Source organism: Schistocerca gregaria, chromosome 3 (genome assembly GCF_023897955.1).
Source record: "Schistocerca gregaria isolate iqSchGreg1 chromosome 3, iqSchGreg1.2, whole genome shotgun sequence".
Taxonomy (NCBI): domain Eukaryota; kingdom Metazoa; phylum Arthropoda; class Insecta; order Orthoptera; family Acrididae; genus Schistocerca; species Schistocerca gregaria.
Window position 1 is genome coordinate 57781879 of NC_064922.1, and position 20127 is coordinate 57802005.

A 20127-nucleotide genomic window follows, 5' to 3' on the forward strand; every position below is an offset into this window, starting at 1 on the left:
ATGCCTAATCTTTTCCTAACGTCACACTCGTCACGTACTTCACTTTTATGTCATAATCATTTCTGAGAGGTAAAGAAATTGCATGACAACATGCAGAGCTAGTGGCGTCAAAATTAACACACATACTTTATGTGACTCAAAAGCCGAACGAGTTACTTTCCGACGTTGTTTTAGATGTGCAAGTGATAGTCAAAACTCGCTGTGTCGGCACTCTGCCGACCATTTCGCTAGTTAACACCGGTCTTGTTGTGTGTGTTTCAAGCTGAAGAGCATCTCCAAGCAAAAAATGGTCAACAGCAACATTCAGACTGTTTCGTACTGCTCAATTGCTACATTAAAACGTTATGTTTCTTTTTCAGAACTGGAAAAACACAAGCGTGACAGCATTCGAACCTGTAATCTTCACATCCGAAGTCCGACGCCTTATCCATTAGGCCACACGGTCACTGACGACCAACATTTACATGTATACGACTCATCTCGAAACGCTCACACCCCTGAGGATTTGTGTTTTCGTTCTGCACAGCCGCTGCCCCTTGCTCTTTCCCACCCATTCGTTACATTCAACCTCTGACGTGACCGACCAAATATAGACTGAGAAACAAGACCACACACTTTGTGCATTCGGAATCGAAGGCAGGGCGTCCCTCGCCGCATTTGCTACGATTGCCATTTGCTACTTCTGCAGAAGCGGCGGCGGCGGTGACGACGACGACGACGACGACGACGACCGCGAGAGGCTCTGAGATATGTGAGAAATATATCTATTAAATGTAATTCAAACTGCCTCGTCCCACCTTATGCTGTACCGCTTTGGCAAATGCTTTATCTGCGCCATTCGCCTTAATCGCATCTGAGAGTAATTCTTAAAAAAACGCCTGTCGCTAATTGTTCGTCATCACAGGTACTGTTTGCAATACGGCCACGACGCGCAACTGATTTCCAAAATTCATCTTTCTCCTGTGAGGATGGAACTTACGACCCCTGGTTTATTACACCAGTGCTCTACCACAGAGCTAAAGAGGCGCGGCCTAGCGGTACTCTTGGGTACTTCGTCCTTACGGTCGTCTGCATCATCAGACTTTAGCTGACAACACTTCATATTACCGGCTAATATTTGCAGCTATGGCGACAAATTACTGCTTGGCTACACATCTGACACGTAACCGATGTGCTCTCCAAACAACAACACTTGCATTTCAGAACATGTCTTTCACACATGTCTACAAAATCACCTTCACCTTCAAATACAGTTTCCTTGCGACTGACAGAGACGTAGGCAAAGTTTAAAGTTGCTATTTCCATTAAATCTCGTTAATCAGAAAAACGGTGATTTACACCTGCAGCGGAACAAAATTCCGTTCCGCCCAGCGTCTGGCTCGAACCCACAACCCTGGGTTTAAGTGTCTGACGCTCTACCGACTGAGCTAGCCGGCTACCTCGGTGAATACCTGCCGGGTAGCACGTCACACAGTACTCGTTTGGGTTGGGTGGTCCCATACAGAATCTCTCCATGATGCCTAATCTTTTCCTAACGTCACACTCGTCACGTACTTCACTTTTATGTCATAATCATTTCTGAGAGGTAAAGAAATTGCATGACAACATGCAGAGCTAGTGGCGTCAAAATTAACACACATACTTTATGTGACTCAAAAGCCGAACGAGTTACTTTCCGACGTTGTTTTAGATGTGCAAGTGATAGTCAAAACTCGCTGTGTCGGCACTCTGCCGACCATTTCGCTAGTTAACACCGGTCTTGTTGTGTGTGTTTCAAGCTGAAGAGCATCTCCAAGCAAAAAATGGTCAACAGCAACATTCAGACTGTTTCGTACTGCTCAATTGCTACATTAAAACGTTATGTTTCTTTTTCAGAACTGGAAAAACACAAGCGTGACAGCATTCGAACCTGTAATCTTCACATCCGAAGTCCGACGCCTTATCCATTAGGCCACACGGTCACTGACGACCAACATTTACATGTATACGACTCATCTCGAAACGCTCACACCCCTGAGGATTTGTGTTTTCGTTCTGCACAGCCGCTGCCCCTTGCTCTTTCCCACCCATTCGTTACATTCAACCTCTGACGTGACCGACCAAATATAGACTGAGAAACAAGACCACACACTTTGTGCATTCGGAATCGAAGGCAGGGCGTCCCTCGCCGCATTTGCTACGATTGCCATTTGCTACTTCTGCAGAAGCGGCGGCGGCGGTGACGACGACGACGACGACGACGACCGCGAGAGGCTCTGAGATATGTGAGAAATACATCTATAAAATGTAATTCAGACTGCCTCGTCCCACCTTATGCTGTACCGCTTTGGCAAATGCTTTATCTGCGCCATTCGCCTTAATCGCATCTGAGAGTAATTCTTAAAAAAACGCCTGTCGCTAATTGTTCGTCATCACAGGTACTGTTTGCAATACGGCCACGACGCGCAACTGATTTCCAAAATTCATCTTTCTCCTGTGAGGATGGAACTTACGACCCCTGGTTTATTACACCAGTGCTCTACCACAGAGCTAAAGAGGCGCGGCCTAGCGGTACTCTTGGGTACTTCGTCCTTACGGTCGTCTGCATCATCAGACTTTAGCTGACAACACTTCATATTACCGGCTAATATTTGCAGCTATGGCGACAAATTACTGCTTGGCTACACATCTGACACGTAACCGATGTGCTCTCCAAACAACAACACTTGCATTTCAGAACATGTCTTTCACACATGTCTACAAAATCACCTTCACCTTCAAATACAGTTTCCTTGCGACTGACAGAGACGTAGGCAAAGTTTAAAGTTGCTATTTCCATTAAATCTCGTTAATCAGAAAAACGGTGATTTACACCTGCAGCGGAACAAAATTCCGTTCCGCCCAGCGTCTGGCTCGAACCCACAACCCTGGGTTTAAGTGTCTGACGCTCTACCGACTGAGCTAGCCGGCTACCTCGGTGAATACCTGCCGGGTAGCACGTCACACAGTACTCGTTTGGGTTGGGTGGTCCCATACAGAATCTCTCCATGATGCCTAATCTTTTCCTAACGTCACACTCGTCACGTACTTCACTTTTATGTCATAATCATTTCTGAGAGGTAAAGAAATTGCATGACAACATGCAGAGCTAGTGGCGTCAAAATTAACACACATACTTTATGTGACTCAAAAGCCGAACGAGTTACTTTCCGACGTTGTTTTAGATGTGCAAGTGATAGTCAAAACTCGCTGTGTCGGCACTCTGCCGACCATTTCGCTAGTTAACACCGGTCTTGTTGTGTGTGTTTCAAGCTGAAGAGCATCTCCAAGCAAAAAATGGTCAACAGCAACATTCAGACTGTTTCGTACTGCTCAATTGCTACATTAAAACGTTATGTTTCTTTTTCAGAACTGGAAAAACACAAGCGTGACAGCATTCGAACCTGTAATCTTCACATCCGAAGTCCGACGCCTTATCCATTAGGCCACACGGTCACTGACGACCAACATTTACATGTATACGACTCATCTCGAAACGCTCACACCCCTGAGGATTTGTGTTTTCGTTCTGCACAGCCGCTGCCCCTTGCTCTTTCCCACCCATTCGTTACATTCAACCTCTGACGTGACCGACCAAATATAGACTGAGAAACAAGACCACACACTTTGTGCATTCGGAATCGAAGGCAGGGCGTCCCTCGCCGCATTTGCTACGATTGCCATTTGCTACTTCTGCAGAAGCGGCGGCGGCGGTGACGACGACGACGACGACGACGACCCCGAGAGGCTCTGAGATATGTGAGAAATACATCTATAAAATGTAATTCAGACTGCCTCGTCCCACCTTATGCTGTACCGCTTTGGCAAATGCTTTATCTGCGCCATTCGCCTTAATCGCATCTGAGAGTAATTCTTAAAAAAACGCCTGTCGCTAATTGTTCGTCATCACAGGTACTGTTTGCAATACGGCCACGACGCGCAACTGATTTCCAAAATTCATCTTTCTCCTGTGAGGATGGAACTTACGACCCCTGGTTTATTACACCAGTGCTCTACCACAGAGCTAAAGAGGCGCGGCCTAGCGGTACTCTTGGGTACTTCGTCCTTACGGTCGTCTGCATCATCAGACTTTAGCTGACAACACTTCATATTACCGGCTAATATTTGCAGCTATGGCGACAAATTACTGCTTGGCTACACATCTGACACGTAACCGATGTGCTCTCCAAACAACAACACTTGCATTTCAGAACACGTCTTTCACACATGTCTACAAAATCACCTTCACCTTCAAATACAGTTTCCTTGCGACTGACAGAGACGTAGGCAAAGTTTAAAGTTGCTATTTTCATTAAATCTCGTTAATCAGAAAAACGGTGATTTACACCTGCAGCGGAACAAAATTCCGTTCCGCCCAGCGTCTGGCTCGAACCCACAACCCTGGGTTTAAGTGTCTGACGCTCTACCGACTGAGCTAGCCGGCTACCTCGGTGAATACCTGCCGGGTAGCACGTCACACAGTACTCGTTTGGGTTGGGTGGTCCCATACAGAATCTCTCCATGATGCCTAATCTTTTCCTAACGTCACACTCGTCACGTACTTCACTTTTATGTCATAATCATTTCTGAGAGGTAAAGAAATTGCATGACAACATGCAGAGCTAGTGGCGTCAAAATTAACACACATACTTTATGTGACTCAAAAGCCGAACGAGTTACTTTCCGACGTTGTTTTAGATGTGCAAGTGATAGTCAAAACTCGCTGTGTCGGCACTCTGCCGACCATTTCGCTAGTTAACACCGGTCTTGTTGTGTGTGTTTCAAGCTGAAGAGCATCTCCAAGCAAAAAATGGTCAACAGCAACATTCAGACTGTTTCGTACTGCTCAATTGCTACATTAAAACGTTATGTTTCTTTTTCAGAACTGGAAAAACACAAGCGTGACAGCATTCGAACCTGTAATCTTCACATCCGAAGTCCGACGCCTTATCCATTAGGCCACACGGTCACTGACGACCAACATTTACATGTATACGACTCATCTCGAAACACTCACACCCCTGAGGATTTGTGTTTTCGTTCTGCACAGCCGCTGCCCCTTGCTCTTTCCCACCCATTCGTTACATTCAACCTCTGACGTGACCGACCAAATATAGACTGAGAAACAAGACCACACACTTTGTGCATTCGGAATCGAAGGCAGGGCGTCCCTCGCCGCATTTGCTACGATTGCCATTTGCTACTTCTGCAGAAGCGGCGGCGGCGGTGACGACGACGACGACCGCGAGAGGCTCTGAGATATGTGAGAAATATATCTATTAAATGTAATTCAGACTGCCTCGTCCCACCTTATGCTGTACCGCTTTGGCAAATGCTTTATCTGCGCCATTCGCCTTAATCGCATCTGAGAGTAATTCTTAAAAAAACGCCTGTCGCTAATTGTTCGTCATCACAGGTACTGTTTGCAATACGGCCACGACGCGCAACTGATTTCCAAAATTCATCTTTCTCCTGTGAGGATGGAACTTACGACCCCTGGTTTATTACACCAGTGCTCTACCACAGAACTAAAGAGGCGCGGCCTAGCGGTACTCTTGGGTACTTCGTCCTTACGGTCGTCTGCATCATCAGACTTTAGCTGACAACACTTCATATTACCGGCTAATATTTGCAGCTATGGCGACAAATTACTGCTTGGCTACACATCTGACACGTAACCGATGTGCTCTCCAAACAACAACACTTGCATTTCAGAACATGTCTTTCACACATGTCTACAAAATCACCTTCACCTTCAAATACAGTTTCCTTGCGACTGACAGAGACGTAGGCAAAGTTTAAAGTTGCTATTTCCATTAAATCTCGTTAATCAGAAAAACGGTGATTTACACCTGCAGCGGAACAAAATTCCGTTCCGCCCAGCGTCTGGCTCGAACCCACAACCCTGGGTTTAAGTGTCTGACGCTCTACCGACTGAGCTAGCCGGCTACCTCGGTGAATACCTGCCGGGTAGCACGTCACACAGTACTCGTTTGGGTTGGGTGGTCCCATACAGAATCTCTCCATGATGCCTAATCTTTTCCTAACGTCACACTCGTCACGTACTTCACTTTTATGTCATAATCATTTCTGAGAGGTAAAGAAATTGCATGACAACATGCAGAGCTAGTGGCGTCAAAATTAACACACATACTTTATGTGACTCAAAAGCCGAACGAGTTACTTTCCGACGTTGTTTTAGATGTGCAAGTGATAGTCAAAACTCGCTGTGTCGGCACTCTGCCGACCATTTCGCTAGTTAACACCGGTCTTGTTGTGTGTGTTTCAAGCTGAAGAGCATCTCCAAGCAAAAAATGGTCAACAGCAACATTCAGACTGTTTCGTACTGCTCAATTGCTACATTAAAACGTTATGTTTCTTTTTCAGAACTGGAAAAACACAAGCGTGACAGCATTCGAACCTGTAATCTTCACATCCGAAGTCCGACGCCTTATCCATTAGGCCACACGGTCACTGACGACCAACATTTACATGTATACGACTCATCTCGAAACGCTCACACCCCTGAGGATTTGTGTTTTCGTTCTGCACAGCCGCTGCCCCTTGCTCTTTCCCACCCATTCGTTACATTCAACCTCTGACGTGACCGACCAAAAATAGACTGAGAAACAAGACCACACACTTTGTGCATTCGGAATCGAAGGCAGGGCGTCCCTCGCCGCATTTGCTACGATTGCCATTTGCTACTTCTGCAGAAGCGGCGGCGACGACAACGACGACGACGTTGAATATCGCGAGAGGCTCTGAGATATGTGAGAAATACATCTATAAAATGTAATTCAGACTGCCTCGTCCCACCTTATGCTGTACCGCTTTGGCAAATGCTTTATCTGCGCCATTCGCCTTAATCGCATCTGAGAGTAATTCTTAAAAAAACGCCTGTCGCTAATTGTTCGTCATCACAGGTACTGTTTGCAATACGGCCACGACGCGCAACTGATTTCCAAAATTCATCTTTCTCCTGTGAGGACGGAACTTACGACCCCTGGTTTATTACACCAGTGCTCTACCACAGAGCTAAAGAGGCGCGGCCTAGCGGTACTCTTGGGTACTTCGTCCTTACGGTCGTCTGCATCATCAGACTTTAGCTGACAACACTTCATATTACCGGCTAATATTTGCAGCTATGGCGACAAATTACTGCTTGGCTACACATCTGACACGTAACCGATGTGCTCTCCAAACAACAACACTTGCATTTCAGAACATGTCTTTCACACATGTCTACAAAATCACCTTCACCTTCAAATACAGTTTCCTTGCGACTGACAGAGACGTAGGCAAAGTTTAAAGTTGCTATTTCCATTAAATCTCGTTAATCAGAAAAACGGTGATTTACACCTGCAGCGGAACAAAATTCCGTTCCGCCCAGCGTCTGGCTCGAACCCACAACCCTGGGTTTAAGTGTCTGACGCTCTACCGACTGAGCTAGCCGGCTACCTCGGTGAATACCTGCCGGGTAGCACGTCACACAGTACTCGTTTGGGTTGGGTGGTCCCATACAGAATCTCTCCATGATGCCTAATCTTTTCCTAACGTCACACTCGTCACGTACTTCACTTTTATGTCATAATCATTTCTGAGAGGTAAAGAAATTGCATGACAACATGCAGAGCTAGTGGCGTCAAAATTAACACACATACTTTATGTGACTCAAAAGCCGAACGAGTTACTTTCCGACGTTGTTTTAGATGTGCAAGTGATAGTCAAAACTCGCTGTGTCGGCACTCTGCCGACCATTTCGCTAGTTAACACCGGTCTTGTTGTGTGTGTTTCAAGCTGAAGAGCATCTCCAAGCAAAAAATGGTCAACAGCAACATTCAGACTGTTTCGTACTGCTCAATTGCTACATTAAAACGTTATGTTTCTTTTTCAGAACTGGAAAAACACAAGCGTGACAGCATTCGAACCTGTAATCTTCACATCCGAAGTCCGACGCCTTATCCATTAGGCCACACGGTCACTGACGACCAACATTTACATGTATACGACTCATCTCGAAACGCTCACACCCCTGAGGATTTGTGTTTTCGTTCTGCACAGCCGCTGCCCCTTGCTCTTTCCCACCCATTCGTTACATTCAACCTCTGACGTGACCGACCAAATATAGACTGAGAAACAAGACCACACACTTTGTGCATTCGGAATCGAAGGCAGGGCGTCCCTCGCCGCATTTGCTACGATTGCCATTTGCTACTTCTGCAGAAGCGGCGGCGACGACGACGACGACGACGACGTTGAATATCGCGAGAGGCTCTGAGATATGTGAGAAATACATCTATAAAATGTAATTCAGACTGCCTCGTCCCACCTTATGCTGTACCGCTTTGGCAAATGCTTTATCTGCGCCATTCGCCTTAATCGCATCTGAGAGTAATTCTTAAAAAAACGCCTGTCGCTAATTGTTCGTCATCACAGGTACTGTTTGCAATACGGCCACGACGCGCAACTGATTTCCAAAATTCATCTTTCTCCTGTGAGGACGGAACTTACGACCCCTGGTTTATTACACCAGTGCTCTACCACAGAGCTAAAGAGGCGCGGCCTAGCGGTACTCTTGGGTACTTCGTCCTTACGGTCGTCTGCATCATCAGACTTTAGCTGACAACACTTCATATTACCGGCTAATATTTGCAGCTATGGCGACAAATTACTGCTTGGCTACACATCTGACACGTAACCGATGTGCTCTCCAAACAACAACACTTGCATTTCAGAACATGTCTTTCACACATGTCTACAAAATCACCTTCACCTTCAAATACAGTTTCCTTGCGACTGACAGAGACGTAGGCAAAGTTTAAAGTTGCTATTTCCATTAAATCTCGTTAATCAGAAAAACGGTGATTTACACCTGCAGCGGAACAAAATTCCGTTCCACCCAGCGTCTGGCTCGAACCCACAACCCTGGGTTTAAGTGTCTGACGCTCTACCGACTGAGCTAGCCGGCTACCTCGGTGAATACCTGCCGGGTAGCACGTCACACAGTACTCGTTTGTGTTGGGTGGTCCCATACAGAATCTCTCCATGATGCCTAATCTTTTCCTAACGTCACACTCGTCACGTACTTCACTTTTATGTCATAATCATTTCTGAGAGGTAAAGAAATTGCATGACAACATGCAGAGCTAGTGGCGTCAAAATTAACACACATACTTTATGTGACTCAAAAGCCGAACGAGCTACTTTCCGACGTTGTTTTAGATGTGCAAGTGATAGTCAAAACTCGCTGTGTCGGCACTCTGCCGACCATTTCGCTAGTTAACACCGGTCTTGTTGTGTGTGTTTCAAGCTGAAGAGCATCTCCAAGCAAAAAATGGTCAACAGCAACATTCAGACTGTTTCGTACTGCTCAATTGCTACATTAAAACGTTATGTTTCTTTTTCAGAACTGGAAAAACACAAGCGTGACAGCATTCGAACCTGTAATCTTCACATCCGAAGTCCGACGCCTTATCCATTAGGCCACACGGTCACTGACGACCAACATTTACATGTATACGACTCATCTCGAAACGCTCACACCCCTGAGGATTTGTGTTTTCGTTCTGCACAGCCGCTGCCCCTTGCTCTTTCCCACCCATTCGTTACATTCAACCTCTGACGTGACCGACCAAATATAGACTGAGAAACAAGACCACACACTTTGTGCATTCGGAATCGAAGGCAGGGCGTCCCTCGCCGCATTTGCTACGATTGCCATTTGCTACTTCTGCAGAAGCGGCGGCGACGACGACGACGACGACGACGACGTTGAATATCGCGAGAGGCTCTGAGATATGTGAGAAATACATCTATAAAATGTAATTCAGACTGCCTCGTCCCACCTTATGCTGTACCGCTTTGGCAAATGCTTTATCTGCGCCATTCGCCTTAATCGCATCTGAGAGTAATTCTTAAAAAAACGCCTGTCGCTAATTGTTCGTCATCACAGGTACTGTTTGCAATACGGCCACGACGCGCAACTGATTTCCAAAATTCATCTTTCTCCTGTGAGGACGGAACTTACGACCCCTGGTTTATTACACCAGTGCTCTACCACAGAGCTAAAGAGGCGCGGCCTAGCGGTACTCTTGGGTACTTCGTCCTTACGGTCGTCTGCATCATCAGACTTTAGCTGACAACACTTCATATTACCGGCTAATATTTGCAGCTATGGCGACAAATTACTGCTTGGCTACACATCTGACACGTAACCGATGTGCTCTCCAAACAACAACACTTGCATTTCAGAACATGTCTTTCACACATGTCTACAAAATCACCTTCACCTTCAAATACAGTTTCCTTGCGACTGACAGAGACGTAGGCAAAGTTTAAAGTTGCTATTTCCATTAAATCTCGTTAATCAGAAAAACGGTGATTTACACCTGCAGCGGAACAAAATTCCGTTCCGCCCAGCGTCTGGCTCGAACCCACAACCCTGGGTTTAAGTGTCTGACGCTCTACCGACTGAGCTAGCCGGCTACCTCGGTGAATACCTGCCGGGTAGCACGTCACACAGTACTCGTTTGGGTTGGGTGGTCCCATACAGAATCTCTCCATGATGCCTAATCTTTTCCTAACGTCACACTCGTCACGTACTTCACTTTTATGTCATAATCATTTCTGAGAGGTAAAGAAATTGCATGACAACATGCAGAGCTAGTGGCGTCAAAATTAACACACATACTTTATGTGACTCAAAAGCCGAACGAGTTACTTTCCGACGTTGTTTTAGATGTGCAAGTGATAGTCAAAACTCGCTGTGTCGGCACTCTGCCGACCATTTCGCTAGTTAACACCGGTCTTGTTGTGTGTGTTTCAAGCTGAAGAGCATCTCCAAGCAAAAAATGGTCAACAGCAACATTCAGACTGTTTCGTACTGCTCAATTGCTACATTAAAACGTTATGTTTCTTTTTCAGAACTGGAAAAACACAAGCGTGACAGCATTCGAACCTGTAATCTTCAGATCCGAAGTCCGACGCCTTATCCATTTTTTTTTTTTTTATCTCTTCTAAATCGACTCCTGTTTCTTCTTCTATCACCTCTGATAAATCTTCACCCTCATTTTTTTTTTTTTTTTTTTTTTTTTTTAATATTAAATTCAGGCCGTGGCGGGGATCGAACCCTGGACCGAATACGTTTTGATTATGGATCAAAGACGCTACCCCCTTTTTTTTTTTTTTTTTTTTATATATAAGCAGCATGAGGCAGGCGGAGGCAAAGCGGGCAGGGGTCAAAATCTCGAGGCCTGGCCGCGATGTCTCCACCCAGTCCTGTTGCTGAGGCGTGTCTTTATCATAGTTTTCAATAAGAAATTTTACATCTTGTGTATACGTAGATATATGCTGTTTTGCCTTCGAAATCCTGAACCAAAAGATGCTTCACTTGAAACAAAAAATTTATGTCATGCCGAGGCAATAGAGATTGAAGGTTATAGCTTTAGTGCTTTTTTTTTTTTTTTTTTTTTTTTTTTCTCATCCACTGCTTCTCGGCAACCTAGCATACTTCTTTGTAATATATAATAAAGTTGTAGGAAGTAGTGGACCCTGAACCTGTATATTATTTTTTTTAATTTCTGTTTAGTTTTTTTATTGTTATTATTATTATTTTTGTTTGTTTGTTATTTTTTTTATTGTAAAAGAAAAATCTTCATGGAATGTGAAGAAGGAATTTTATGTTAAGGCACTAATTCCATAGCCTCCTTTCCTTCTTGAGATTAATAATAATAATAAAAAAGTATGTTCCCTTCCATGGAAAACAAATGAGACTTCCTTCTCAGTCATAAAATGAATGTATAAGAAAACAATTTATCTTTAACCCTGCGATACTGGCTTTCGGCTTCGGCTTCTTCTGTGCAATAAACAAAATAGCCTTCTTTGCCAGCAGAGGATAAGTGATTGTAATATGAAACTGTAAAATTGTACTTCTCCCCAATTGTTTTTGTTTAAGCGTCGTTTCGCTTAAATAAACGATTTTTGTTTATCTCGTTGGCTTGTCAACCAATGCCCAGTCGCTCGAATACAATTTTAAGCATATTGCCGTAGTTTTTCTTGTGGTCTTTATATTTCAGGGCGTTATAAAAAACACACTTCAAGTACATGTAAAAATCAGTGGAATTGTCATTTCCCAGGTGATTAATTACGTAATTCACATAGTGTCCCATTAACCAATGGACCGAGTTGTTTTTTGCTGCTGGGAAATAGCAAGTCTGAGGCCTGAGGAATGTAACAGGGGGAAAATTTTCCACCGAAGATCTCGTAAGAAAAGCCAGTTGTTCCCTAATCCAATTACAGAGTTGTAGATTGCCACCGCACGTGAATCTGTGCACTAACGTGTCGATCAATTTACATTTGAGACATAGGTTCGTGTCGCTAACGCCGATTGCATGTAACCTTTCATTGGTGCTTACGGTCTCATTCACTGTTTTATACCACGCTGACTTGACGTCCGATGGTAGACCACGCATATTAATATTTTTCCATATGGCGTCCCAATCAGTGTGTGGGTATTTACTTTCCAATTTGTTTCTCCCCTCCATTTTCTTTCGATGGCACAGAATATCGCGGGCCGTGATCCGTCGTGAGTTGATGATGACACCGCCGAGATAGCTGAATTCCACAAAATATACACGAACGTACTGGAGCCGGTTATTTATTTTTTGCACATTCACCGGCGCCTGTAAACTGGCAGGCCTGACAACTTCAAATAATTTAGTTGTAATGCTATCAGCGTGGTCGCTAAGGATAGTGGCGGTCCTTTTTATAAAAAGCGCAGACGCCTTATTTCTGATGTCAACTAACCCCAAACCTCCATTCCTGGGATCTAAGGTCGCAGTTTTTGCGTCGACTCTGAATATATCCCCTCTCCAAAGATAGCTGGCAATGGTAGACATTATCTTTTTTCCAATCATTTTCGGTAGTGGGAAGATCTGTGCTATAAAGTAACTCCTGGAGAGAATGCAGTGGTTAATGAAAATCACCCTCTGAACTTGGTTCATGTTACGGTGGAGGTTTTCCCTTGTTGTTCCAAGAAGTTGTCCCGACGTATTTCTCCAATTGATAGCTGCCATTTTTAACGGACAAGGTGTCAGTGTTATTCCTAGTGCTTTGCATTGGGTGACCATTGTGGCCCAGGCTAAGGTGGTATGTTGAAAACCCCGCAGGTTTAGGAGTTTGCTTTTGTTTGCGTTGACACCTGCTCCGGAGACTCTACAGTACTTTTTAATTAGCGTTTCCAATTTCAAAATGTCGTCGGGATTTCGCAGGACGACTCCGACATCATCGGCATAGGCGTTTATGACTGTTCGGTGACCAGATAATGTGATGCCAGTTAGAGTGGCATGAACACTGCGGAGGAAAGGTTCTAATGAAAGCACGAATAGGAACATGGAAAGGGGGCTTCCTTGAGGAACGCCGCGCCTGATCTGAATCTGCTTTGTCCTCTGGCAGTTAACTGATATACAAGCGCTGATGCCTGTTGCAACATTTCTGATCACACTTACGACTCGCTCATTAAAACCTATTTTGTTCAGTGTGGCACTAAGGAATCTATGATCCACACGATCAAATGCTTTCTGGAAGTCAATAAACATGATAGCACATTTTATGGTGGTCACAGCAGTGATTGCAATTATATCTCTATATTCAGCTATGCTTTTGAAAATGCTCTTGGTAGGCACACAGGACTGGTATGGACTTACTATCTTTTGGGCCAACTGTGAGAGTCTGTTGTTTAAAATTCTGCCGATGATTTTATAATCGGAGTTTAACAGGGAGATAGGACGAAAGTTGTTGAGGTTTCTTTTTGCAGCATTTTTTGGGATTAGTACTATTGTGCTCTCTTTAAAAACAGCAGGTAAATGCTTTCCCTGAAGCACCTCGTTCGTCATTCGGGTAAACATGTCACCAATCAGTGGCCAGTATCGTTTATAAAATTCAACAGGCAAACCATCCGGTCCCGGCGATTTCCTCAGAGGAGATTTGCAGATGATTCTGTGGATATCTTCGTTAGTACACTCAACGAGAAGGTCTTCGTTTTCCTCGTCCGAGACCTGTGGAGCTATGTAACTAAGGAACTCATCGAAGGACTCTTCACATACCGGGTTGGCAGTGTATAGGTCTTCGTAATATTTGTGCACTGCATTGACGATGTCTCTCTGAGTCGTGAGTGTCTCGCCAGTTTCAGACTGAAGTCCATCAATGAAGGTGCGTCTCCTGTTTCTTTCGTGCTTCAGTAGATGGTACAAGGAAGCATGTTCATCCTCCACGACTGTCTTAGCCTTGGATTTTAATTTCAGACCCTCCATCTGCTGTCTTTTAAGACTGAGCAATTTGGCCTTAGTTTGCTTGATATCTGCCAGACGGACGTTGGAAGTGTTTGCCTGCTCATATAAATTTCGCAGCATGGTATAATAAAATTCTATGGAATTTTTCAAGTCTTTCGATCGTTGTACACTATACTGGATGAGAACTTTTCTCAGTTTAGGCTTTGCCCTGTTGCACCACCAGTCTAGTACTGAGACGTGTCTATCTGCAGAGCGGAGGCACAATGCCCACGCTTCTGTCAAACTTTCTTCTAATCCGTCGTCCTGCATCAGTGACGTATTAAGGTGCCATGAACTTCTAAAACGGCGAGTGGGTTGCGCAGTAAGGTTGATGGAAGCTAGCACGGAGCTATGATCAGAAAAGTAAACTGGAATCGTCTCTGCTTTAATGAAGGAGCTAACTAGACTTTGCGATATGTAGAGTCTGTCGATCCTGCTACGTGAGTGAGGACCTAGGAATGTAAATGCCACAAAAGTGGGATACATTATTTCCCAAGCATCTTTAAGCTGTAAAACAGTGACGAAACGCTTCAGTTCATTGCAGGTATTAAAATTCGGAACCTGGTCTTTCTTATTTATCACACAATTAAAATCACCGCCTATTATAAGATCTTTTGGGTTTTTCCGTAATAAATAAATGATTTCTTCTTTATAGAACTGTGCTCTTTCCATTCTATTGGGTGTGCCAGAAGGGGCGTACAGATTGATAAGGGTAGAACCAAAGACTTTTATACCTATCGCTCTGCCGGAGTCCAACCTCTCGATATCCGAGACAGGAATCCCCTCCCTGACTAAAATTGCTGTACCGACGTTGGTGTCAAGTGAGACATTTAAAATCGCCAAATATCCAGGCACTGTAAGATTAGTCAGCACTACTTCCTGTAGGAAAGCAATGTCCGTCCCTGACTCATATAAATAATCCTTGAGCGCTGTAACTTTAGTCACGGATGTAATCCTGTTAATATTGATAGTCGTAATTGTATATGCCTGGGACATTTAGTTTGCATAAAAAGTAAATAAGTGATTAAAAAGATAACAAAATATTAATAAAAAAAAAAGAGATGTGCAGCTCCTGGAAGGGAGAAACGACTCTGCTTAAACAAACATCTAAAAGAATAGTCAGTATTTGAAGCTCGGTAAACACTTCATCTGGTTCCTCTGAAATATGACTAAGACAGTAGTACAATTAGAAATGAAACTGGTTCAACAAAATCCTTTTTTTTTTCATCTTACAGCCTCATTTTGGTGCAGGATTCCGAACATCTCGGGTTTTAGTTTTACCGAGGGGCTTTGCATCACTAATGTCACTTGAAGGTACCTCCTTAGGTCTTTCCGTGATGATTTCATACAAGACGTTCTTGGCCGTCGCTTCCTCTTGTGCTGGTTGTTGTTTGCTTTGGTTACGGGAAGCTTTGAGATTAGGTTGCGGTTTGAGTCGGCGTCTTCGGACATCTTGGTTCAACGCGCCGTCATTCGGATTGTCTATCTTTACCACCGTTGTGACCGAAGCTGCCTCAACAGCGTCCTTTTTACGAGTGCCATTTCCTTGTTCTTCCGTCACTAGCTCCAGAGCACTGACTGAGTCGGCGGTTTGTGGGTCTGTAAATTCTTGAGTTGGGTTCCGCTCCGTCACCTCTTGTGCTTCGGAGTGCGCCTCTTCCGTCTCCGCGACAATCGTTACTGCGTCCCCTCCGTGGACCGTTTGTACCTGTTCAGCCGCCGACAGCGGCCGGGTTGCCTTAGCGGCTGTCGTCACGTCAATACATGTACTGTTTGTTTCCTCGAGCACATCCGCATTACACTGCTTCTGCTTGCGGGTGGAAGGCGAATTACGGGCGGACTCGCCGTCCGAGCCGTCATCGGTCATTTCCAACGGTCGCTTCTTATTCTGGAGATCGCAATCGGGAACAGAAGGGTGTGATGTAATGACGCTCAGGGGAGGGAACTCCGTAGTAGTTATGGCGGGCACTGCAGAAGTACATGCACCACTGTCGTTAACCGAAAGAAGGGAAGTGCTATTTGGTAAGACATCGCTGAGGGTCAGTTTTTGACGCTGTGTTAGATTGTTCCGAAGGACAAAAACACGGCGCGGACAATCTTGTCGGAAATGACCTGTCTCATTGCAAATATTGCACGTGCGCTCCTGACCAGAATACACAACATGTGCTTTATGGCCTGCAACGGATATATGGGACGGAATGTTGGCTTTCACCTCCATTTCAACGGATCTAATGCCATTAAAACACTGTATCTTGTATAGCTTCGACCATCTTTCGTTATAGATAGATTTAACTTCGCCATATTTAGATAGAGCGTCCTTGATCAACTGATTATCAATTTCAATTGGAACATTCAAAATCCTGACATTGGTGTACATGATATCAGCTTTTCGTACAAAGACATTACTTTTTGAACCGTCTCGATGAGCAAATTCGACGGAATTACCCCATTTTGCAAGCAACTTATCGACTGTCACTGAGTTCAGAAATTTAACAAAAACACAGTATTTTTCAGCATCTAATTGCGTGGTATGAACAGAGTCAGAATTTATACCGATTACCTCAGTCAGCCAATCGTGGATTTCCAGCGCAGTGGGTTGGACCGGCCGTGTTTCTTTCTCGAACGAGAAGACTAAAGTATTCTTCCTGACGGTGTCAGACATGGTCGTCGGTTCCGACGAAATTCCGGCAACAACCGAAATTGCGGCGAAGCACGAGACGTGGAACGGACGAAAGCACTATAAAAACACTTATCAGAGACACCACTCAAAAAATAACAGCGAAAATGTACAGCTAACTTCACGTAAACACCAAACACCGGCGATAGCGCTAACGTACGCGGAGTAAACAACAAGCACGTCCGACCGCGGCGACGGCTAAAGCCAGAATGGGCCACACGGTCACTGACGACCAACATTTACATGTATACGACTCATCTCGAAACGCTCACACCCCTGAGGATTTGTGTTTTCGTTCTGCACAGCCGCTGCCCCTTGCTCTTTCCCACCCATTCGTTACATTCAACCTCTGACGTGACCGACCAAATATAGACTGAGAAACAAGACCACACACTTTGTGCATTCGGAATCGAAGGCAGGGCGTCCCTCGCCGCATTTGCTACGATTGCCATTTGCTACTTCTGCAGAAGCGGCGGCGGCGGCGATGACGACGACGTTGAATATCGCGAGAGGCTCTGAGATATGTGAGAAATACATCTATAAAATGTAATTCAGACTGCCTCGTCCCACCTTATGCTGTACCGCTTTGGCAAATGCTTTATCTGCGCCATTCGCCTTAATCGCATCTGAGAGTAATTCTTAAAAAAACGCCTGTTGCTAATTGTTCGTCATCACAGGTACTGTTTGCAATACGGCCACGACGCGCAACTGATTTCCAAAATTCATCTTTCTCCTGTGAGGACGGAACTTACGACCCCTGGTTTATTACACCAGTGCTCTACCACAGAGCTAAAGAGGCGCGGCCTAGCGGTACTCTTGGGTACTTCGTCCTTACGGTCGTCTGCATCATCAGACTTTAGCTGACAACACTTCATATTACCGGCTAATATTTGCAGCTATGGCGACAAATTACTGCTTGGCTACACATCTGACACGTAACCGATGTGCTCTCCAAACAACAACACTTGCATTTCAGAACATGTCTTTCACACATGTCTACAAAATCACCTTCACCTTCAAATACAGTTTCCTTGCGACTGACAGAGACGTAGGCAAAGTTTAAAGTTGCTATTTCCATTAAATCTCGTTAATCAGAAAAACGGTGATTTACACCTGCAGCGGAACAAAATTCCGTTCCGCCCAGCGTCTGGCTCGAACCCACAACCCTGGGTTTAAGTGTCTGACGCTCTACCGACTGAGCTAGCCGGCTACCTCGGTGAATACCTGCCGGGTAGCACGTCACACAGTACTCGTTTGGGTTGGGTGGTCCCATACAGAATCTCTCCATGATGCCTAATCTTTTCCTAACGTCACACTCGTCACGTACTTCACTTTTATGTCATAATCATTTCTGAGAGGTAAAGAAATTGCATGACAACATGCAGAGCTAGTGGCGTCAAAATTAACACACATACTTTATGTGACTCAAAAGCCGAACGAGTTACTTTCCGACGTTGTTTTAGATGTGCAAGTGATAGTCAAAACTCGCTGTGTCGGCACTCTGCCGACCATTTCGCTAGTTAACACCGGTCTTGTTGTGTGTGTTTCAAGCTGAAGAGCATCTCCAAGCAAAAAATGGTCAACAGCAACATTCAGACTGTTTCGTACTGCTCAATTGCTACATTAAAACGTTATGTTTCTTTTTCAGAACTGGAAAAACACAAGCGTGACAGCATTCGAACCTGTAATCTTCACATCCGAAGTCCGACGCCTTATCCATTAGGCCACACGGTCACTGACGACCAACATTTCCATGTATACGACTCATCTCGAAACGCTCACACCCCTGAGGATTTGTGTTTTCGTTCTGCACAGCCGCTGCCCCTTGCTCTTTCCCACCCATTCGTTACATTCAACCTCTGACGTGACCGACCAAATATAGACTGAGAAACAAGACCACACACTTTGTGCATTCGGAATCGAAGGCAGGGCGTCCCTCACCGCATTTGCTACGATTGCCATTTGCTACTTCTGCAGAAGCGGCGGCGACGACGACGACGTTGAATATCGCGAGAGGCTCTGAGATATGTGAGAAATACATCTATAAAATGTAATTCAGACTGCCTCGTCCCACCTTATGCTGTACCGCTTTGGCAAATGCTTTATCTGCGCCATTCGCCTTAATCGCATCTGAGAGTAATTCTTAAAAAAACGCCTGTCGCTAATTGTTCGTCATCACAGGTACTGTTTGCAATACGGTCACGACGCGCAACTGATTTCCAAAATTCATCTTTCTCCTGTGAGGACGGAACTTACGACCCCTGGTTTATTACACCAGTGCTCTACCACAGAGCTAAAGAGGCGCGGCCTAGCGGTACTCTTGGGTACTTCGTCCTTACGGTCGTCTGCATCATCAGACTTTAGCTGACAACACTTCATATTACCGGCTAATATTTGCAGCTATGGCGACAAATTACTGCTTGGCTACACATCTGACACGTAACCGATGTGCTCTCCAAACAACAACACTTGCATTTCAGAACATGTCTTTCACACATGTCTACAAAATCACCTTCACCTTCAAATACAGTTTCCTTGCGACTGACAGAGACGTAGGCAAAGTTTAAAGTTGCTATTTCCATTAAATCTCGATAATCAGAAAAACGGTGATTTACACCTGCAGCGGAACAAATTTCCGTTCCGCCCAGCGTCTGGCTCGAACCCACAACCCTGGGTTTAAGTGTCTGACGCTCTACCGACTGAGCTAGCCGGCTACCTCGGTGAATACCTGCCGGGTAGCACGTCACACAGTACTCGTTTGGGTTGGGTGGTCCCATACAGAATCTCTCCATGATGCCTAATCTTTTCCTAACGTCACACTCGTCACGTACTTCACTTTTATGTCATAATCATTTCTGAGAGGTAAAGAAATTGCATGACAACATGCAGAGCTAGTGGCGTCAAAATTAACACACATACTTTATGTGACTCAAAAGCCGAACGAGTTACTTTCCGACGTTGTTTTAGATGTGCAAGTGATAGTCAAAACTCGCTGTGTCGGCACTCTGCCGACCATTTCGCTAGTTAACACCGGTCTTGTTGTGTGTGTTTCAAGCTGAAGAGCATCTCCAAGCAAAAAATGGTCAACAGCAACATTCAGAC